Here is a 25,184-nt window from a genome sequence, read left to right on the forward strand (position 1 = left end):
CACTTCGAAAAGAGAGCTACAAATATGGAAAGGGAGGAAACTGGAATGGACTACTGATGTTAGATTGCAATAGAGGTATTAATGTGAACTTGTGTTTTCAGTATAAAAGTAACTTTTGGAAATGAATATAGATTTAAATTTTGTAAGTTTGTGAACTTGTTTATGTGTGTGTTTACAAATACAGTCATGTACCACATAACCGAGATGGACTGAATATACAACGGTGGTCACAGTGATAGGCCCTACCACATTGCCTGGGTGTGTAGTAGTCTCTTCCATCTAGATTTGTGGTAAGTACACTCTATGATGTTCACACAATGACAAAATCACACAATGACACATTTGTCGGAATGAATCCCCATTGTTAAGTGATGCATGACTGTTTCGCAACATAGGTAATATAAAGAAATAATTTCCCTATTAAATGAAAAAATTAACCTAAAGAAATGTTTAGCTGCATACATGCAATAAGACTTAGCTATAGCACTTTTTGAATAGTATAATAAAGGAAATAGGGAAATAGAGAAAAAAAGTGTGGTAAATAATAAGCATAGTAACATACTACAGGTGTAATAGGCACAACAAGTCAATAACTCTTCGTATGTGATTATTTAAATACTTTTGAGCACATGTTTTGTCAAAAATGAAACTCTCTATTCTCATAGAACTTAGAACGTGTTGGAAAGACAACATTCTTGTTAACGATTGATCATTGGCAAAGTGCTTTAAAACTTAGTGGTATAAAATAACAACCATTTTTTATGGTGCTTGAAGATTATGTAGGTAGGAATTTGGATTGGACACAAAAGGGATGGCTTGTCTGCTCCACAGTGTCTGGGGACTTATCTGAGAAGATTCCCAAGTTGGAGGCTAGAATCAGGTGGAGTTTCCTTCACTCCTGGGCTGAGATAACTAGAAAACTGAGCTCAGCTGGGACTGGTGAGCGAGCACCTATGGATGGCTTCACCCTGAGGCATAGCTGTCTCACAGCACTGCAGCTGGATTCTGATTCTAACCTAATCTTGGAACTCAGCCAGCATTGCTAGCACCTTACTCTGGCTGAAGCAGTCACAAGCCAGCCCAGATTTAAGAGGAGAGAAATTAGACTGCAACTCTTGATGGGGAGTCACCTTTAAAGAAGAGCATGTAAGATGAAAGATATTGTTAGGGCCATCTTTGGGAAATACAATCAGCCACAGAAAATGAGAAATTTAAAACTAATATGATATAATTTTACATGATGATGGAGAGTGCATCAAATAATATTGTTGTTGTCCCTTTTAAAGAGCATGTTCAGGGAAGTCATCACAGAAAAAGCTACATCTAGGCAGAGAAAAAGATGAATAAAAAGATTGAATTGTGCAAAGATCTGGGAATAGTATGTCCTAGCAGAGGCCATGGTTAGCGTAATGGCTCTGAAATGGGAAAAAACTACCCTGTTTGAAAAAAAGAAAGACCAATGTGTCTGAAATGTAATGAGAGTAAAATAGTGAAGGAACAGAGATAGTGGGAGAAATAGCAGGACCCAAATCATAGAAAAATTAAACCCACTAATAATGCTAAGACATATGGAATCTATTGTAATCATAATTGAAAGCCATTGGTGAGTATTAAGCAGGATGAGTAAGTTGATCTAATTTATTCTTTTATAAAGGTCACCCTTGGTGCCCTATAGAGGAATAAAAATGAAAGCAGAGAATGTATAGAAGTCTGGAACAATAAGCCAGGGAGCAGAGGTGAGTGACATGTACTATGTGGGTAACAAAGGAGGTGGTCAGAAGAAGCCAAAGGAAGATAAATTCTTTTCATAGGAGATGAGAGAACTTGCTCATAGATTGGAAGTGACATTGGAGAGGAAGAGAAAAATTAAGGATAACTCCTTAGCTTTTGGGCAAGAATTACTGAGTAAGTTGTGGTGTCATTAACTGTGATGAGGAAAGCTAGAGTGGAAGAGGAGATTTTGAGTGGGAGACCTTGAGTGGGAGAGGAAATGAAAGTTCTTTTTTGAACATGTTAATTTTAAGATAACCCATTAAGTGTTTTGTAGGCAGCCAGATGTATTGGGAAGAATGTTAGGAGAAAACTCAAAAGGTGGTCCTCTTCAGCATTTAGTATACATAATTCCAAAATGTATTAGAATCATGTAAAGATTCACATGAAATAATTTTATAACTCAAGGAAAAAAAACTTAGAAACACGTTACTCGTTAAATGTTTTTAATGCTATCCATTACAGGTTCACAAGGTCAACTTTTACTACTGAGTCACAATCTTTCCCTAGCAAACTAAGAAATTACAGGAAGAAAAAAATGTAAGCCAAAAATGGCCTGTATTATTTAACACCAGACTCAGTCCCTTACAGCATTTAAATTATTAACATTATCATCAAAGTCAATGTCCAGAGACTATATTCTGCTTGCAACCTCATTTCATTATTCAGCTCAACTCTGAAGAAATGCTTCCAGCACGAAATGAACAACTTATATTATCTTCCTCCCAGGCTCTAAATCATCCCTTCTTATGATCTCCAGGGTATTTAAGAGGACAGTGTTTGAGGTCGAGAGGTCTATGCGCTTGCCGGAGGGAATCTTGCAGTCAGGTAAATGGCCGTTGAGAACCTGTCTCTTCCCTTCCTGAGGCTTCTGGTTTGTAAGATTTTTCTCAGGACACTTCCCTAATAAAAGAATGAAGATGTTACCTGCGATATTTCATCTCAGAAAACACTTTCTGCAAAAAACCTTCAGAGAACATTCTTTTCTACTATAAAGTAGTGAAAAACATCAGCAGAATTGATAACTACTTCTGATTAAAAAAGATCATTAAGAAGAGATCAATAAAGTCAGATTCAAACATTTTAAAAATCCAATGTTCAGTAGTTTTAATTACACAGATGCGTACTTTTACATTAATATGGGTGATTGCCGTGAGAAAGCTTTCTCACTGAAAAGGCAATTTGGTATAGTGGTTATGAGCACGGCAGTCTCAGAAATCAGATGACCTGCATTTGGATCCTAGCCGTGCCTCCTGTCAGCTTTATATTGTTGGCCAGGTTATTAAATTATCTGTGCCTCTGTTTCCATATATGTAAAATGATTATCACATTATTGAAATTTCCTCCAAAGGATTGTTTAGGGTGTGAAATACTTAAATAATTTAAAATAATTAAAGCATTTAGCACAGGAAATAGCACATAGTATGCACTATGCCAACTAAGCGCATATATATATATATATATATATATATATATATATATATATATATAGATGTTATTAATTCTCCTTCCCATTCTAACCCCTTAATTTGCATCTCATTCAAAAGAATAGTACTCATTATAGCACGACATGATCCATACAGATCCTTTAGCCTTCAAAAAACAAGAATTCCTCAATTAAAGGCATAGAATACTGAATTGAAATGCTCATCCTACATTTAGCTGTGGCAATGAAATTTATGCAGAATATTGCAGGTGGTGGGAAAGAAACAATCTTAACTTTTCTTTAGAAAATATAGGAATTGAAATTTTCTACCTATTTGTCTGAGACAAATGTTTCAAGGATAAATAAAGTAATATCTGAGGACTGCTTTGTGTCCAGTAAAATTGTGGATGAATGCGTGTGTATATTCCACTCTATGCCAAGGACTAGGCTAAAGGTTATATATATATGTGCAATATATCATTTCATTCTCATAACAACCCTAAAAGAGAAGTACTATTTGACCCATTTTACAAATAAAGAAATAGGCTCGATAGGATAAATATATTCCCTAAATCCCATACATGGCAAAAAAAACACTGGGATTTGATTCCTCAATCCATGCCTACATGTGACAATAATAATGATAAAATATAAAGGAAAAAAATAACACTGTGTCTTGCTCTATTAAAGTTTCTAGAGTTATATAAAACCAATTTCTCATTTAGTTTGCAAAAACACATGGAGTTTATTCTCCACAAGATGGTGACTTTTAACCTCATACACTTAAAGAGAATATTTTAATTGAATGTAAGACAGAAAATAGTGTATTGCAGACAAATGGCCCTGAACTGAGGGACAACTGACCTTAACATCTATGGGAATTAGAAGTGTTAAAATAAAAACTTCAGAGAAATTAAATTTAGCAGACTTTATTTGAGCACAGAATGATTCCTGAAATCATGAGGTATGTTTATTATTATTATTCCATTTTTTTTTAAAGGAAACTGAAGTCCAAAACTACAAACTAAATATCCAAGATACAGAGCTAATATACAAAGGAGCCAGGTTTCAGACACGAATGGGTCAGAATCTACATTATTTCCACCACAGTTATTGTGTCCTTCTGCAACTACCAAAAAACATGAAGGCTGAGTTAGTTTGACTTAATCCCCTTGAATCTCATTACTTGCAACATAGGAATTGTGTGTGTATGTAATCTTAACTGCTTACCAAAATCCAAGACCACATCTGGCTTTTGAACAATAAGTTAACTACCTTTGATAGCTGAAATCAGAGTAAGGAAAACCTAACATCTGCCCTCCAGTTTGATACCAGAGCATCACACCCTTTAATCAAGAGGGGGTAAAGGATGCAAATACTCTCGAGTGCTCCATAAAGTTAATGCCTGCAATCTGACCACAGGCTCACATTGATCTCTAGGTTTCTTCTGGATTGTATAAGGGCATCAGTCTTCTTTTCACAATATATACTGTATACAAAATGACTTTTCCTCAAATCTCCTCCTTATAAATAGAAATTCCAAACCTACTTTCCCCTAGGAATATATTCCTCTGTTCCGCCCCAAATCAAGGTTTGAAACTTTCAAGATTTAAAACATACTTTAAAAGTGTTCCTTAAGATCTAAGAAAAAAAAAAATCTCTCTTTCAGCTGCTGTCTTATTTTATGTTATTTAGCCTGGCTCCTTGGTGGTCTCCCCTAGGCTTGGATGAACTGGGGTCAGAAAAGAATTTGGGCAGAGTAAATGTATACTTATACATGACGTCGTACCATCTCTGTGGTTTTTTTTTTTTTTTTTTTTGCTTATTGGAAATTCACTCTAAACTTCGGTTTTCTCTGCTTACCTTTGATTTTGTCTTTCTATACCTCAGCCAATAAGGATTCTTCAATTCTTGCTGGCCAAGTTGCAGATCAGCTATCGAGTGTACTCAGTTAAAAAGAAAAATAAAAGATGAAGACAGGCGGGGGAACGAATTCACAAATTTCACCTTATATCCTTTCTTGGTTCTCTCTGTATTTATTTGTCTTTTTCACCCAGTCCGCTGAGGTCTTTCTTGTCTATGCATACTTTAGGACTGATTCAGGGATTTGGATAGAGGATATTTAGATTTGGTTCTGATCTCTTCTGTGGCTGTCCTATATTTTGAATACCTACCTCCCTTAATTTTCCAGTTGCTTTATCAGCCTTAATTTTTTTTTTCTACCACCTCAAGTGGAGTAGGTGTGTTTGTGACTTTTGGGCACTATGTCCAGGAGGGTTTGGGATTGAACTTAGTCAAGAAAGCACAAAATTTCATTGTGCATTCTTTCTAGTTGAAATGTTTCAGAAGTAAATTCTGCTCTGGCTTCTGGCTTCTTTCAAATGTTTCACCATGTCTTTGTATAGTTTTCTTAACTTTGTATAGTTTTTTAAATTATATTTGTTTCTCAAGATTTTATCTGTTATCTGTGGGAGGGCCAAGTTCACCTACTCATTTCACCACCTTTCCATTACAGAAGTTCAACTTTGGCTATTTTATATGAGAGAAATAGTCTTTTTTTGTTAGAAGCTACAGCTAATTTGAGTTTCTGCTGCTTACAGATGGGAAGATTAAATGAATTGATATCTTTAATATACTTAGAAGAGTGTCTGACACATAATAAGTGATCAATACATGTAACTGATTAATATGTTTTACCTATTATCATCATTACCTATTATAGGGTTCTCCAGAGAAAGGGAACACACACACACACGCACGCACGCACGCACGCACGCACACATTTGGAGATTTATTATGGGAACTGACTCATATAATTAGGAGGCCAAGAAGTTCTACAATATGCCCAGTTTTCAAGCTGGAGAATTAGAAAAGCCAGATGTGTAATTCAATCTGAATCTGAAGGCCTCAGAACCAGGGGAACCGATGGTGTAACTTCTAGTCTGAGGCCAAAGGTCTATGGAGGGAACAGGGTGGCTGGTCTGAAAAAAAAGAGCTCCAAAGTCTGAGGGCAGGAGAAGACAGACAGATAGATGTCACAGCTCAGGAAGCAGAAGAGAATCCACTCTTTGCCTTTCTTTTCTACCCAGACCCAGAACGGGTTAGATGATGCCCATCCACATTGGTGAGCGTGGATCTTCTTTACTCAGTCTGATGATTAAAATGCTAATCTCTTCCGTAAATACTCTCACAAACATACCCAGAAATAATGTTTTATCGGGTATCTGGGCATCCCTTAGTCCAGTCAAGTTGACACACAAAATTAACCATCACATTATTATAATTACAATTTTATCTGAGCCCTGGTCTACAGAGTTGACAATGTTCTTATTAATTATTCAACAGGTACAAAGTTTAAGGATCTTCTCACATGTTAGAAATGGAACTACAAAGATAAGAAGAGAGAGAATCTGCCTGCCTGCCATCAGGTAATAGATTGGATTTAGAAAAAAAAAATCCTACAAAAAATTAAAATACGATAAGGTAACTGAGAAAACAAAGGTATGCTAAAAGGGCGGAAAGTCTGCCTGAGAGATTATGGGAAGGTTTCTCAGAGAAGTTAGCATTTGATCTGGAATATGAAAGATAAAAGTTTGCATGGTGAGGAGACACTTTCAGATTCAGTACCTTTTTTTTTTTTTTTTTGGTCATACCAATGTAATGCAGTGTACAGCTGAATAGTCAAGGTTCCCTTTTTATATTTTATGCAAATCTTCCCTGCTATGGGGATTACAATTAATTCTGTTTGATTTTTTTTTCATTTATATAACTTTTTATATGCCCAAAACACTTTATTAGGGCTTCAGAAATCCCAGATCTACTCAATTTTTATGCATCGGTGAATTGAACAGCTGGCTAATATCACTCATTACACTGTGAGAAGGTGACATAGTTTCTATATTCTGGGAATATTTATATTCTTAAAATCTATGATAATATTCTTCTTCAGCCTAATGAATACCACTTTTTACTCTAACTCTTAACACCCACACAAAGAAAATATTTGTTAAATCAAAAGCACTCTAATTTCCAAGATGATCACTGGAGCCCATTCCTCAAATATTACTGTCTTTTGTCATTTTGGTTCAATCTTAAGAATTTTATGCTTCTAGCTCCAAACAATGCTTTTAGGTGGATGAGATTAGATTTTTCCATTTCTCTGCTTCATATCCCACACTATGTTTCAGACAATCTCTGGCCCACACTCAACAAGTGCTATCCAGTTATAACCCTAGAACTGCATTTCTCGAGTTATCTTTGATTAGAAATTATTATTTTTTGATCTGCAATCCAATGCATTCCAATACTTTTGTAAAATGCTATAAAATTAATTACTAGACAAATTATACTGCACTTAGATAGTGAAACAATGTCAAGCTGCTATGAAAATTTCTAAATGCTAATTCTAAATGTCAGGACTTAATGGGTCTGTGAAACACACAATGAGTAGCACTGGTTTTGTATATGCCCACAGAAACTGGTCTAAAGGAGTGGTGAGAAAAGCTTTACTGCAATGAGGGCCTCATGATATGTGTTTCTGACATTGCTTTTATCTGGCATCTTGTCATATAGTCACACTGTAACCAAAATTATCATCATTGAATTTGTTGTTGCCCATTTGACAGAGATGATGTTAAATCAATTCAAACACATCTTATAATTAGATCGATATTTGAGGCTTATGTTGATAGTCTGAGTGTTTGAGGAGTCTGTAGGAAATATTCATACTTTTTGAAAATCAATATGTGGGGTATTCTGGTTTGGCTCTCATATTTACTAAGTGCAGAGTGGTATTTCGCAGGGATGTTTTATGATCACAGTATGAGAAACATTTCATTAAGCCACATTTGTATTAATTTGGTGGTTAATGACATCTCAAATCAAGAAGGCTGGATGAGCTGAGACCTCAGAGGTCTTTCTTCCCCCCATTAGCAATGACATCTCCATTTCCTTGCTGTAAAAATTCACTACAGGAAAGCATGTTCTTATTAAAGTCAATATATCTTCCCATTGGTTTCTAAGTTGGGATGCTAAGACCTATGAAAATAATCAATTTGAAAGAATTCCCATAGTTCCTGTTACAAGTGTACTTGTTACATGAAATGAAATCTTCTTCTCTGTAACATGTAATCTCAAGCCAAAATAGGTATGTATTTCTTACCAGGCATGGTATATCAAATATAACAGTGACAAAAATACATTTATAGTTAAAGTTCACAGTCCAGACATAGCCAGGAAGTGAACATGAATTTTTAATTCTGACCAATTCACCTGGGCAAAACCCAGAATAAGTTTTTGCTTTCAGGTACTATTTAGATAGGGATTGCTTTTGTAACATTTGAATGTGTTATAAGCATTGATTCGATCTTTCAGAGAGTTATCAAAGTAAAATTCACCTCTGCTTCTTTAAGCTCCCAAATATAAAAGAATTTCAGATACCTTTCAGATCTTTCATAACAAAACCAAGAAAGAACATTGTCTGGTTTTCATAATTTTACTGATCCAAGGACTTGTCTTGTGGAGTGCAAATCCTTAATATTGTCAGAATTGGTAATTAAGTGTTTAACTTGAGGATCTGGGGTGGGGGAGTTGTCCTTGTTTTGTTGCCTAGTATCATACATTTGTTTGGCTTTAGCATAGTTCATCTACATATGATTTGATGTTTGGATATCTTCTTTCCACTATTGACAGTTTTGACTGAATTTCTTAGAGTGGTCAACCTTCCAACAATATTTATTGAGCACCTAATATATTATAGGAACTGGAGATAGAGCAGTAAAACAACACAAAATGTGACAACAATAACAACAAAATGTTAATGCCCACAGCCTTCACCCTTGGCTTGTGGGGCTTACATTTGAAAAGGGGTAGACAGACAACCAAGAAATCTTACTCCAGTTTGCCACTTCACTCTGAGTCTTGGATCAAACTTCACATTTCTTTCTGGGAATGAGATCTGATAACCTGAGAAACAACATAGCAAGATGAAAGGCACAATCACTAAAGGTGGGGAGAGTGAGCAATTCTTAGGGCATACCTTGGACAGTAGGAAATGGGGGACAGCTGAGCATATAAATCCCCTCTTCTTTGTCATTCTTGTAGTCTCTCCTGATATACAGTTTCTAGTGCCTTCTAGACAAATCTTGCATGCCAAGTAAAAGTGTATTCTAAGCCACCTGCTTTATCTTTTCTAGGCTCATTGTGATAGCAAACATATTGGAAAACAAACAAACCTCTGTGTTTATCCTATGCGTTTCTCTATCTCACTATTTCTCTCCTTCACTTTCAAACAAATCTTCCCAAAATATATGCTCACACATGCTGAATTCATGTATTTCCTTCCTTCTCTCTTGAACCTGCTCCAATCACGGTTTTACTCCCACCACTTGACAGAGACCATCCTCATCGTAATCATCGGTAGAGGAGGCATATTAATGCAGGAGAGAGGGAAAGAGACTGTTGAAATTCACAGACTCTCTTTTCCTGAAAGCCTCTGAAAATAAGATAAATTCTCAACATCATGGGTTAGCTTAGAGGTGAGTCTCTGTGAAGACAAATGGTGGCATACTTGAGCTCTCCCATTCTTTGTAAAAAATGGACCACGACACAAATGAAGAAAAATTATTTTAGTAATCATTTTGCTCACACACCATTTGTAGACCCAACTTCAAGGGCCATTCAAGTCTTATATTCCATTAGTTATACTTGTGAAAGGAAGAAATGTATTCCTAATGCATTAAATCAGTAAGGCAAGAAAATGTCATTTTCTCGGTTCTAAGCAGCTTTTCAAATAAAATGTGTAAATGAAGAAGGATAGAATATTGGTAGTAATTACAGGAACAGTAATAACAATAATAATAGCTACATTCATAGTTTATGTGTCATGTTTATATGTGTGTGTGTGTGTTTATATATGTGTGTGCATTATGTGTGTGTGTGTGAGTGTATATATATATGTTATCTTCATGATAAAACCTTTTGAAGATTGTCATCAATTTGTACATGAGGTCACTGAAGCATAGAGACATTATATAACCTGTAAGAGATGCTATTTATAAATTTATTGACATGTTTCCTCTCATGAGATTCCATTTAGACTGAGCAGTTCTAAAGTACATAAAAGTATTTTACAATACTATGTACTAAGAACTCCTAAGTAGGATGGAGCACTGCCATCTCTTGCTAATAGAGAAGAGTGCAACTGGATAAATTTAATCCATTTCCAAAGAAATGTTGCATGTTAAAATCTAGTTCTTGTGCTCACATTTAGATTTTCTAATATTTTATTACAAATTTTATAAGTTGGCTTAACCAAACACTAATTGTTTTAATCACTGCAACTTCAAGTTATATGAACTACTTGGCCATAATTAAGCAATACAACATGACAAGCAGTGTCTTTCGGGATGATTATAGGATATTATAATTCCATAATAAACTCCAATGATGTTCTGTCTTAATTATACACATTAATAGATTCTGTACACATTTAATTATCTGCTACATTGATATTCCCATAACTTTTAAACAGTTCTGCTTGAATATAACTCGTGCTCAAACATAAATTCACTAATGGGACATAACAAACAAGTTATCAGTGTACTTTAGCATGGTAACTATTCATTGATACATGCTATTTTCCATAGTTGTGCAGCTATATAATGAATTGATTAAATTTCAAAGTTACATAAAAAATCATATATTTATATAGATACAAAAGGTAAAATTCTTTTCTACTTTGGCAATCTGGCACTAGGAATAAAATAATTACATATAAACAACAAGATGTGCTTTATTTGCTTTTATTTAGAGAATTAACACTTTATATGGATAGTGAAGCCTGGATATAAGGGATTTATTAATTAGCAGAACAAATGTGTTCTAAAAATTTGATTATACCAAGTTAAAAAAAAATATGTCTAGTCCTTTTTTTCAGTGACAAAAATTCTCCCTAGAGATGAATCTCCTCCAAAACATCTCTAAAAACTTGTATCAAGCTATTAGACCTTTCTGTTTGGAGTAGGGTTAAAAACTAAACCTTGGTTTCTCTAAATATTTTTTTTTCAAAATTTGTGTGATAGATCTCTTCCCTTTTTAAATCATTTTTTCTCCCTTCTCCAATTCTTAACATTCATCAGTACCATCAACTTTTCCTTGGTAATCATTTGAAAATACTTTATTTTCTGCCCCCTGCACCACCATTACCTACCTTATTACCCTCCACCACCACCATTTTTACTGCCATATTACTAGTTCAAAAATTTTTTTAGTTTTTTTACAGGTAATTATGTGTAACAGTCTCCTAACTTGTGGTTCCTTTCACACAACTTTCAAATTTATCTGCTACGCCAAAGACTAGTTGATGTCACACAGGTTTCTATTCTCCGTCTCTCTCTCTCTCTCTCTCTCTCTCTCCCCCCCACCCCTTTTCTTCCATAAATATTAAACAATATATATATTGTCTAGTTGGAATCCTACTGTAGGAAAAGCTTTCTTACCCTCATTTATTTACGTATATCAGTATGGACTTTCAAATTTCTCTCCACAAAGCTTGTACCAATTTTCATAGCCACCAGCAATATATGAGAGTTCCTAGTTCCCCACAGACTTGCCAATAGGAAGTGTTGTCATTGTTTAAATATTCATTAGTTTGAGAGGTAAGATGTAATATCTCAGTGTTTTGATTCGTACTTCTCTAATTGTGAGTGAGATTTAATATATTTTCCTATAAGGGCCTTTTCCATATGTTTTTTGAAATTGTGTGTTTATGTGTCTATTGCTAACCTTTCTATTCTGTTCTGAAGTTTGTCTTTTCATATGTTAGAACCACAATGTTTTATTTATTTATTTATTCTTGGTTATGAATATTCACGAGATGCAAAGCTGATTGTCACCCCTCGTCTCCATGATGTGGTAGCCAGATTCATACTGGCTGTATACCCATTATCACAAATTGCATTTGTTTGAATAATAAAATCTATAGTATATTGTAATATCTGGAAGGATTAAATATCTGAATAGGTTTTTATGTTTCAGTGTTTCCTCATCTTTTCTTGCATGTTTGCTTTTCTTTGCATAAGCTTATTTAGCATCACAAAAATAACTTGTTGCTTTTTTAATCCATATTGTTTAAAACTTATAAATTAACTTTAGCCGAACTAAAAATTTTATGATGCTTGTAATACTATCTACAAACAAGAAATGTTTCAACATTTGTAGAATTCTAATTTTTTATCTTTCACAAGTTTAAATTTGTTTCTCATATAGGTTCATATAGCTTTCATACATTTTTTGTTAATTTTATTTCTAAATATTCTGTCATCTTTGTTGTTATTGTAAGTGGTGTTGGCTCTACAATTATGTCCTCTGACTGGTTATTATTTGTATATATTAAAGGTATTGAATTCTGTATGTTAATTTTATATCCTATTTTTCTGTATTTTTATATTGCTTGAGTGAGTTGTATCATTGATTAGCTTCTCAAGTTTACTAACATCTCATTTGCAGATAGAGATAGTTTTACTTCTTTCCCAATTGTTCTTTTTTTTTTTTTTTTTTTTTTGCTTAATTGTATTGTTTAATACTTCCAGTACAATAGTACAATACTGAGTAGTAGTGAAGATTGTTCTTATTCTTAGTGGAAATGTCTATTGTTTTCATATTACATAGGATGCAGGCTTCAGGACTAAGGGACACTTTTGTGTACCTGTATTTTCATTCTTTTTCTCTCCATAGTTAACAACTGGTTTATATATTCTGTTCATTTAAAAAAACAGAATTTTGATTTATTCATTTGTTATATATTTTCTCTTTTTTCTACCTCATTAATTTCTGCTTTCATCTTTACTATTTCCTTATACATATTTTTGATTTATTTTGTTGTTCCATTTTAAATTTTTGCTTTTGGAAGTAATTTCATTTATTTTTATTCTTGAATTTTAGTAATATACGTGTATGGGGCTATAATTTTTTACCTGATCACTGTTTTAAATCTGCATCATAGATGATAATATGTGCATCTTCATTAACATTGTTTTTTAGAAATGTAAAATTTTCTAAATTTTAATTTTAGTTTTTAGTTTAAATTTTAAATTTTTATGTTTTTTGTATTTCTCTTTTCAATCAGATGTTAATAGGATTTTTAAAAATTCCTGTTGAAGTTCTTTTTTATGATGTTAGTAATTTCTAGTTTATTGCATTGTGATCAGAGAATATTGTTTAAAAATTTTCTTACTTTTGGAGTTAATTCATGTGTCCACTATGACCTAACAAACTGTCAGTTTTGTGAATGTTCCATATAGGCTTGAGAAGAAGATGTACTTTCCATTATCGGTGTGTAAAGTCCAATATACATTCACATGCTTTATGCTATAGATATGTTTAACCCTTCTATAACCTTTCTTGCTTTTTGTCCATTTGAATTATCTTTTATTGAAAGTCTGATGTTCTTAATATCATGCTTCTGTCTATGTCTTCTTGAATCTGTCTAGTTTTTTTTCTTTATAAAGCAAATATTTTGTTATTTAGTAGTCGTATTTGTGTTTTATTTTTATTGTGCACTGTGACTTTTAACATTAAAAGTGAGTCTCCCTCATAGTAATGGGCATAAATACGGTAAGCAAAATTCTAAGGTGGCTGCCAAGATTCTCACCCCTGCTGTATTTGCCCTGTTATACCCTCCCCTTGAGCGTGGACAGGATTTTTGAATACTATGGAATATTACTCAAAAAATTAGTTTATGTCCTATGACAAAAGGGATTTTGAAGATATAATCAAGGTTTCTAATCAATTAAGTTTGAGTTAATCAAAAGGAAGATTATCCCGCGTGGAGGAAGATTATCCCGCATGGGCCTGGCCTAATCAGGAAAGCCTTTAAAGGAGACAGGAATCAGAAGCAGATGCTTTCCTGCTGTCCTGGAAGAAGAAAACTGCCATGATTTGGAGAGGATCACATGACAAGAAAGAATGAGTAAGAATGGTTCCCAGTTGATAACCATCAGGATAACAGGGACCTCAGTAATATGACTGCAAGAAAGGGAGAGGGAGAGGGAGGTTGGGGACAATTGGATGGGAGACATGGGGTACAAATGCAATTTGTGGTAATGGGTATGCTGCCAGTATGAATCTGGCCCTCACATCATGGGCATGATGGGTGCCAATCAGCTTTGTATCTCATGAATATTCACAACCAATAATTAATTAATTAATTAATTAATTAATTAATTAATTAATTGGATTCCTCCGACAATGAATGAGCTAGCAGAAGGTCTCTGATGAAATTACAGCCTCAGTCAACACCATTATTTCATCCATGTGAGAACCTAGTCAGAGAATTCTAACCTACAGAACTGTGAGATAATAAAGGTATATTGTTTTTTTACTTTAAATTGTGCTGAAATATCAGTAACACAAAGCCTACCACTTTAACCATCTTAGGTGTACAGGTCAGTGGTATTGAATATGTTCACACTGCTGTGAATTACCACTATTATCTCTAGAAATTTTTCATCATCTCATACTGAAATTCTTTGTCCATTAAATAATCACTCCCCATCAGCCCCTCCACTCAGTACCTAGTAACCACTATTCTACTTTCTGTCTCTATGATTTTGACTATTCTAGATATCTCACAAAAATAGTCATGTAATATCTGTCCTTTTGTGTCTGGATTATTTCACTTAACCTAATGTCTTCAAGTTTCATCGTATTTTAGCATATGTCACAATTTCATTCCTTTTTAAGGTTGAACAATATTCTATTGTATGTATATATCACACTTTTATTCATTTATCTGTCAATGGACATTTGGGTTGTTTTTACCTGTTGGCTATTGTGAATAATGCTGCTGTGAAATTGGTGTACAAATATCTGCTTGTGTCCCTGCTTTCAATTATTCTGAGTATATACCCAAAACTGTAGTTGTTGGATTGAATGGTATTTTACATGTTTAATTTTTTGAGGAACCATTATACTGTTTTTCACAGTGGCCCTAGCATTTTAAGTTCATACCTAAATGTGTGAGGGTTCCAATTTCTCCACATTTTGGCCAACAATTCTGTTTGTTGTCATTATTATTTGCTTTGTGTTTTTTCTTTTCTTGGATCATAGCAATTTTAATGAGTATGAAGTGGTATCTCATTGTGGTTTTCATTCACATTTCCTAATGAAGACATGTTGAGCATCTTTTTATGTGATTATTACCCATTTGTATATTATCCTACATTTTAGATTCTAAGATGTTGTGGAGCAGTTGCAGGGAGAGAGGAGGTGGGAGATGGAGGGTGATGGAGGCAGAGGAAGGGGACAAAGTCAAGACCCATGGACCCCCCCCCCCATTCCAGCAGGGGAGCTCTGGGGGCTTCTGGTGACAACTTGGTTGTGGCTTGGCTGGATGTGAAATTTGGAGGTACACGACTAGGGCCATCAGCACCCCATAACCTGGGAACCTGGGTGATCACCAGGCCACCCCTGGGCTGGATGCAGACATCGGGCGGGGGGAGGCTGTGGCTAAGGCCCTTGGCCCCCCACTGCCCTGGCTCAGGGGCCTGGGATGATTCCAGGGGCACCTCTGTGGTTATCACTGAGCTTATGCAGACACCAGGGGGACATGGTTTAGGCCCTCACCCCCCCAGTGCCCCAGCTCAGGAGCCTGGGGCTTTGCCCATTTTTTAATTTGGTTGTTCTTTGGTTTTGAGTTGTAGGAGTTCTTTATATACTCTGGATATTAATCTCTTACCAGATAGGAGATTTGCAAACATTTTCTCCCATTCTGTGGGTTGCCTTTTTACTTTCTTGGTATTGTCCTTTGATGAATAAAAGTTTTAAATTTTGGTATAGTCCAATTTATTTATTTTTTCCTTTGTGGCCTATGCCTTTGGTGTCACATGTAAGAAATCATTGCCAAGTTCAATGTTATAAAACTTTTCCTCTGTATTTTATTCTAAGGGTTTTATAATTTTAGGTCTTATACTTAGGTATTTGATCCATTTTTAATTTTTTTTATATAATGTAAAGATCTGAATGCTTTATTTTGCATCTGAATGTCCCGTTTTCTGAACATCATTTGTTGAAAAGAATCTCCTTTTCCCATTAATGCTCTTGGCACCATATTGAACATCATTTGATTATACCCTATACCCTATAAAAGGGTTTATTTCTGGGCTTTCTATTCTATTTTTCTATATGTTGGTCTTTATACCAATGCCACAGTGTTTTAATTACTGCAGCTTTGTACTAACTTTTGAAATCAGAAAGTGTAAGTAGTCCACCTTTATGCTTTTTCATGATTGTTTTGGCTTTTAGGGGCCTTTTGACGTTCCATATGAATTATGTGATGAGATTTACTACTCCTGCAAAGAAGTCAGATTTGGGGATTTTGACAGGGATTGCATTGAATCTACAGATAACTTTGGGTAATATCACCATGTTAATGATACTGTCTTCTAATCCATGAACATGGGATACATTTCCATTTATTTATTTCCTTTAAAATTTATTTCAACAATGTTCTATAGCTTTCATCATGCAAGCCTTTCACTTCCTTGACTAATTTCTAAGTATCTCATTGCTTTTGATGTTATTTTTAATGAAATTATTTTCTTAATTTCCTGTTCAGATTGTTCATTGTTAGTACATAGAAAAGCAACTTACTTTTGTGCATTAAAATTGTATTCTACTACTTTGCTGAATTCATTTATTAGTTATAACGTTTTATTCAGCTCCTCTGTGGAATCTTTAGGGTTTTCTACATATAAAATCATGTCATCTGGAAACAGAGATAATTTTACTTCTTCCTTTTCAATTTGGGTGCCTTTTTTATTTTTGCCTAATTGGTCTGGCTGAAATTCTAGTACTATGTTGAGTGGAAGTAGTGAAAGCAGGCATCCTTTCCTTTTTTCCTGATCTCAGAAGAAAAGCTTTTAGTCTTTCACTATTGAGTATGATGTTAGTTACGTTTTTTTTCATATATGTTCAATGTGTTTGTTTCAATCTACCAAATTTGTGTAATTTGTTATTCAGCAATGGAAAACTAATATAACAATGAAAAAATTTTATTCAAATAAAGTAAAGCATAGTTCTATGTAAACTTCATGTGTGTATTTATCTCCTTTTAAGAAGAAGATCCATAGAATTTAGAAAGGGTTGATGTCACAACATACTGAGTTTATGATGAGAAATAACTTCACTTTTATGATAAAAAATCAACTTTATCTGTGCACCCATCAGAACATCCAGATACAGCCTAAGTATTGTGTCTCCCAGTTAGATCAGTTTAGCTAAGACATCTTATAATAGTATATCTCTATCATCCTGACTGTTTTACTCATCAGCATCTCCACCTGCAAGGAAGAAAAAGGTAGAAACTCTCACTCCTGGAAAGCTGTATATATTGATTTGGGTTTGGCCATCAAGGCAGCTATTTATAATTCTCTCCTGCTTTTGCTGTCTCCCAAAGAGTTTAGTCTAAGAATAGGGCAGAGTAACAGCATAATGTGTACATACATACACACACACACACACACACACACATACACACACACACAAATACAAACACACACACATATACATCAATCTCACTGTAAAATATAAAGTGTTACAAGAGCATAGACATATTTTAGAATGGAGTTTAATCCTCTCTTCATCTCTTTCTGTATCTCTCTCTCTCTCCCTGCGTCCTTCCCTTTGTCTCAATATTCCAACTGCTTCCTACTCATCCATCAGAATATTTTTATCATGAAATTAATCTGTTACAGACCCTCTCTTTGACAAGATTGGGTGAAGATTCAGGCAGTATTTCTCCTAGTGACTAATCTAATATGTTCTTTAGAAAGGACAATTATTTGACTACTCATATATGAAATAGAGAAAAGGTATGTGAAAATCTTAGGGAAAATATACCTATAATTTAAGGTTTATTAACAAAATCCAGTGTTTTATTTCTTGTCTCATTTATTATAACTTCCTTATAAATGTAACATCATTAACATGTCTGAAGCCAGAGCCACAAATATGTACAAATAAATGTTACAATAGTTTGAAAAAAATAATAAATTAAGTTTTGGAACTTACACTTCACACTTAGAGATTAATCTGACCAAAAATTACATTGATAACCTGAACTGCATGAGCCTCTTCTTGGACTACCAAATGCAATGATATTTTATATCTCCAGGAATTAGTGTTAATTCAGACTTAATGCTCAAAACTCTCTGAAAAGTCTATTTCCTCACCTCTAATGCACAGTTACCCTAGCAAATGCTATAGTTTTTTGGAGATGTCAGGGACAAAGATGAAAAGCATAAATTTTGGGCTATGTAGGCAGGCTCTCTCCTCAAAGAGACAAGCCTTCCCTTCACTGAAAGGGATCTGGGCCTGTGAATGGCTGCAGTCTGGAAATTGTGATTAAAGTCAAACTTCTTTTACTAAATCTAGAGCTTTTCCGCTTATCCAAATTAAATAAGACTTTAATAGACTGCTCCTGTATTTCAATTCTAGGGAAACTTGACCAATTAGCCAATGTCAGAGATCTCTGCTCCTTCAGCTATACAATACATTAGAGCAAAAATGATGCCACCTCGCCCCTAACATCTGGGATCCCATCATCTCCATTGCTTTGAAGGCACCCAGTTCAATGGCAGCATTTCTAACTCTCATTCCTAGCCTGCAAAGAATATCTATGAATTCTTCAAAGATTCTAGACTATCTCCTCCCTAAACTTATTATGCACAGGCTTGGTGAAGGGAATTTTCTCTGGTCCTCTTGGGGCACATAGGGGTAAATTATCAGTCTTATATGATAAATCCACCTTACCACTCCAATCTTCTTAAGCCATTTGATGCATTTCTCCATATCAAGGAAATTCTAGCATCTTAACCTCATTTACTGTGGGTCACCTTGAGTTCAGCTTTTCATCAACCAAACAACAAACAAACTATTAAAGCCACTCCCAGACATGTGAGGTTTCAAATTGAATCTAGAATCTTTGCTTTAGAGTATCCATATCAACAAATTTAAATTAAAAAGTCTTACATTATCTTCCTTCTAACCTGGTTCAACGTCCATGAGGACGTTTATGACAATACAAATTGGAAAAATTTTAATTATTTCAATATGAGTTCACTTTCACATAGGCCACACTTTTAACCTTACCCTCTGAGGCTAGAGTCTGGTTATAGGTCTAAAACTAGTAAGAGGATTGAGGGGTATGTGTTGAAGGTATGTTTTACAGGAAGGTAGTCCCCTGTTAAGTCAACTAACTCAGGAGAGTCCATTACAGATTCCTTAGGCAAGAGGACACTTACTTTTTCAAACAAGAAAGAAAAGGCAGTTTCTAATAACAAATGAGGCTGAGAACAATTTAGGGATCAAGTTTACCAGCTTCATGAGTATCTGTCCCATATAATCCCATTCATAATTGCAGAGTATAACTCCTTTCTAATGAATGCTCTAAGCTTAATAGAAGATTCTGTGAGTTGTAAATTTAATTGCTTTTTAATTTAGCTATCGGCATAGTCTGACTTTGGGTTAGGTTTTCAGAAATGCCAGTCCTGTGGCTACAGGAGACAAAGGTTTATTTCAGGGCAGACTTAGAAGTATTCTCATCTCTCATCCTTGACTGGAAAGTTAAAACTCAGAACTCATTATTTACTTTTCCCAAGTCTTCTGGCACACTTAGAAGCAACCAAACTGATGGAGTTTGGATGTGTTGTCCCCTCCAAAACTCATGTGGAAATTTGATCTCCAATGTGGCAGTGTTGGAAGCTGATTGAGTCATGGGGGCAGATCCCTCATGAATGGATTAATGCTTTCCCTAGGGGAGGGGGAATTAATGAGTGAGTTCTCACTCTATTAGTTCCCTGATTGTTTATAGGACCCTGGCACCTCCTCTCTCTCTCTTGCTTCCTCTCGCCATGTGATCTGCTTGTACTCACCGGCTCCCTGCCACTTTCTGCCATGAGTAGAAGCAACCTGAGGCCCATGCCAGATGCAGCTGTCCCTGATTCATAAGCCAAATAAACCTCTCTTCTTTAAAAGTTACACAGTCTCACGTATTTCTGTTTTAGCAACACAAAATGGACTAAAACCCAAACCAACTGTTGGGAAATAGAATAATTTAATCAGGTCCCCTTGCCTGCTCACCTGGTTGGGCATGGTGCAGCACATTCTTTGTAAGCAAATTGTGGGGGGGTGTGGAGTTAGTGTGCCTCCGTGGCACTGTGACCTTGCCTGGCCTCTGCCTTGGGCATCCGCCCATGTGGCCATGCTTTCGAACCTACAGCTCCAAGGAACTTTTTGTCAGTTACCTAGCTCCTAGACCTGTGTGTGAAGGGTTTATGACCCAGTCTGTGAACAGGCTTGAGGGTTCTGTGAACTCCAGACCCAGCCCTAGCTCGACAATTGGCCCAGTCAGCAGGATTACCGGCAGACAAAAGAGCTCGACAATTGGCATAGTTGGCAGGATTCTGAGCAGGTACAGGTGCCAAAAGTCCTTGGAAGAAGGAGGAAATACGACTACTTTTGAATATGCTCTGCCCTATGGCCACCTTCCTGTTGACCAGGATCTGGTTGCTGCTCACTGTACTACAAGGCAGCATAGACCAGGCACTATGGCAGAAAACCCCGTGGGAGGAGAAGGAAGTGTGGTTGTCCTTGAGCTTGTGGTGCCTGATGGCAACTTTTCTGGTGACCCAGCCTGGCGTGTGAAGGGTTTGTGACCCAGTCTGTGAATGGGCTTGAGGGGGTCTGTGAGCTCCAGACCCAGCCCTAGCTCAACACCAACCCATTATGCTCCTTATTTTTATAAAATATTCCATGGCAGAAATTACTTGGTCTCCCAAAACATTTATAAACACTTGTTTACAGGTGTCTATAAGTGATATTTTAAGGAACCATTCTGCCATCGATTAAAAGTGTCTCTATCACCACTGTCCATGGGATCACTGATGTCTTGAAATATAGTTAGATTAAATAACAAATTCCAGATAGCCCAGAGAGATTTCAGAGAACACTTTCGTAAAGTTCTAGCCTCCTGGAATGAACATCCCTTTGAATTTTCTTTCTAGTATGAATTTCTCTATCATTTAAGGTTCGATCAGGCAAGGAGAAACACTGAGTGTTATAATAAAGAGGTAATTATAGGGAATACAACCTACGCAATTGTGAGAACTGTGGAAAGTTGTTGACTCTGTGTCTGGTAAGAGTTTGAAGTTACTGTAGATCAGGAAGTAGGCATGATGAAGAGCTAGGCATGAAGCATGGGAGAGCAACCATGAGCACAGACAGAAGCTCACCTCTGTCTCTCCCCACCTCCCAACTTGGCTCTGCAGTGATGTACAAAAGAAACTTGTACTCTTCATCAGGCCCACAGCTTGAAAAATGTCAGGCATAGATGCAGTGGGATGTGAATCCTCTGCAATCCTACCTGCTGCCTCATCCCATCTTCTGCACAATAGAAGATCAGTGACAATGTGTGAGCTACAGTGGTGCTTGTGCCCTCCATTGACTTTCAGAGAGCAATGGCTGTTGCTTCACTGTTGCTTTGTGAATCTCACACAAATTCTTCCTGTGGCCAAAACCAGACTGGAAAGGGAATACTAGGAACTGCAGTTCCAACTTAACTAGGTTTATTTTGTACAAAACTATCAGAGCAAGTAGGTGTCATTATTTTAAGCTGCATAATTCAACAACTCTTGGAAAAATTTTGAAATCAATCGTATTCCATTCACATTATTCTATTTTGAATCATCATCTCAGCCCTTAGATCTTCAATTTACAGACAGTTACATTGCATTTTGACCGGTTGCTTAAAACTATTAAGAATTCATACATTATACATGAGTTTAACTTCCAATAAGTATAGCATTATTTCTCTAGGTCAAGTTCCATGGTTTTAAAAAAAAATTTTAAGAGCATTTTTTTTTGCTCATAATAGAATTCAAACATGTGGGAATTGTGAAAAAATAAGACTAAAACTCAATATATAGACCATATAATTTACTGACAATTTTACTTGAGCCAATTAAGTTTCAAGATTAGAGATTCTCATCCCTGGTACTCCATGACTCAGTCCTATGATAACTAACCACCCATGAAGCCTGACTAAATTTGGAGATTTCCATAATCCTGAAAAGTGTGAAAGATCTATCACTGGAAAAAGTTCACGAAATAGAAAACACATATTCCCTAATGCCAGAGTGTATTGACATAAAAATTAACATTTGAGAACTTGCTCTACTGCTTTATCTTGTATAGAAACTTTTTAAAAAATGCATAAGAAGACATTTTCTGTCTCTCACATCCTCCAACATGAAAACTGTCTTCTAAAGAAAGTTATGTATTATTCCACTTGTCATCAATGGTTCCTGCCAGTAGTACATATTCAGTATTCCAACGAGTTTACTCTGTGCAAGAACCATGATGTCACAGACTACAAAATGTTAAGTAATTTTTTTGTGGAATACCCAACCAGCCATTTAAAAAATCTCTTATGCTGATCTAATGGGTTATACATTTGTGTATTTTAACTTGTTTACCCCATGATTATATCTATAAGATGGTTAAACAGGCATTACAGCAGAATTAAAAAATGGAGTAAAATATAGTATCTGCTAAGAAAAGTTATTGATCTCAGGGTATTATTCCAGAGTGTGTTTGGAAAAATAAATCAGAATCTTTAAATAAATTTCAATAAACCCCTATTTCATAATTGATCAGCCATCAGTATCTTTCTAGAATAAAACCAAAAAGAAAATTCTAAAAGATACCTATCAAAATATTCATTTTCAGTTAGTTTTGTAATAAACTTTAAAAATTTTTTCAGGAAGTTTTCCTTCCATCTTTTTATTTCTATTTTTTTTTCTTTTTGGCTCTTTTATTCTTTTTTATTATGCTCACTTTCACTCATCCTTTCTTCTGTTTGCTTGTTTCATTTTTATTTTTGGCTGTCAATACCTATTAAGCATAGTTACTCATCAATGCATTATATATCTATATAATAATAATGTAAGTATTATTATTCAACTCTTGGTAGAAATAAATATTCTCTTCTTTGTTCTCCACTTTAGTGCATACATTTCCGTGGTAGACTCTGTAGTAATTTATTCCTCTTATTTCTTTGCTTGTTTGTTAACTTCTACTACCCTGCAAGCACCTTGGGGACAGAGACTATGTTTTACCTTAAATCCCCAATGTCAAGCACAGTATACTGATATTATAAGCAGACAGTTATTGTCTGTTTGCCTGAAGGATGAGTGGATGATTGAATGATAAAATCAAAGTGCCTTAGGAATGAGAGATTGTTTTCTCAATGCAGAAGGAGTGGTATCTTCAAAGATATATTTGGGAATCCATGAAGCACAAGTAAAGCAATCTTTGTACAACAATTATGAGCAAACTGCAAGAGAATGATGGCTCTGTGTGATCATTGTCTTTAGTGCCCTGGTACCATTGTGATTGTTCAGACACTTTGTGAGTGTGAGACAAAGGAATAGCAATTGGCATAGCTAAATAGCACATGTTTGTTTGTAGGGTCAATTTAACATGTATCTCTTAACAGTTCTTCACTCTGTTCCCTGGGAATGAGAAATCTTCACTGTGAATTAAGGAAAAATAATATAAAAGGTTAAAATCACTGCTGTTGTTTAAAAGAAACCATAGGGTATAACATAAATGAAATACCTGAGACCAATTTAAAAGCACAGTGCCTGTGGTTCATCATCGGGCTGCTGCTTTGGAGGAAGGTAGATCTTTACGTCAAGGTAGGAAGGTGTTGATGTTTGCACACATCGTGCTATCTGTTGTCTTCAGGTTTCAGGTATATACGTGAAGAGTGTATGAGTTATGGTTTCTCCCTATTACTTTCTATAACAGCCATGATTACACGTGTTCAGGTCTTTTTTTTTTTTATTTCTCTCTTAATACATACCTAAGTTGAGAAATAACTTAAGAAGGACTTCTTTTGCTCATTCACTCATCTGTTATGTAAGAGCAATTTTGGCCCCAGAGCTGGCTATTGCTAGCAAACAATATTTCTTACTTTCATTTTTTAAATTTAATTTTATTATTGTTTCTCTATTTGTGATTCTTACATATCGCTTGAAAGATTGAGGGACTCTATTTTTTAGTATCCCTTAGAAGTAGATCAAGTCAACCAAAAAATCTACTTATTTTTTCTTAATTTAGAAGCACATCCAAAACTAAAATTGATTTGGGAAAGGGAAGAAATGTCTTCAAGAAAACTCTTAGCTGTCATTATGCAAAGGAAGAATTAAATTCTGATATTTTGGTTTTAAATAGGATGCACATACGTCTGTGTGTTTGTGTATGTACATGTGTGTGTGTGTGTATATATGTCTATATATATGTTTACATATATATACACAAGTGTTCTTCAAAAAGTTCATGGAAAGATTTATATTATCTTTTGATTCTACTTTTCCATGAACTTTTTGGAGTTCATATACACACATACACTCATACACTCACACATATATGTATGATTTACATGATTTACAATTTCATCCTCTTCCCAAGAAACAGGAGATCATATGTTGAATATTTTTAGTAAGGCAGATGTTAAGAAAAACCTTTTTTAAAAAACAAGTTATAATATTAAATATGTGATTCCTAGTCCAATCACCCTCAATGCTACTTTCAGACTTGATATATGAGTATTTTATTCCGTGCTACTTGATTTGGCAGCCATCTCAGTCCTAAAGAGCATGGGAATAAATGATTTAATACTGGTTTCAATATCAGTATTTCAAATTGCTTCCATAGGTAAATCTGAAGCCTTCTTGGTACAAAGTCCATCTACACAGAAGTTAAGGTAGATCTATTTTAAGAAAAATCTGGTCCACAGAGAATGTGTTCCACTGAAGTTACTATGCATTTTTAATTAAAAATAATTTACAAATTTTTGTGATATCCCTAGGGTGCTATAAAACCAGGGTTTGTAATCACCAGGAGAGACAGTTTACCATATGGTTTC

The sequence above is a fragment of the Cynocephalus volans genome, chromosome 8 (genome assembly GCF_027409185.1).
Source record: "Cynocephalus volans isolate mCynVol1 chromosome 8, mCynVol1.pri, whole genome shotgun sequence".
Classification (NCBI taxonomy): domain Eukaryota; kingdom Metazoa; phylum Chordata; class Mammalia; order Dermoptera; family Cynocephalidae; genus Cynocephalus; species Cynocephalus volans.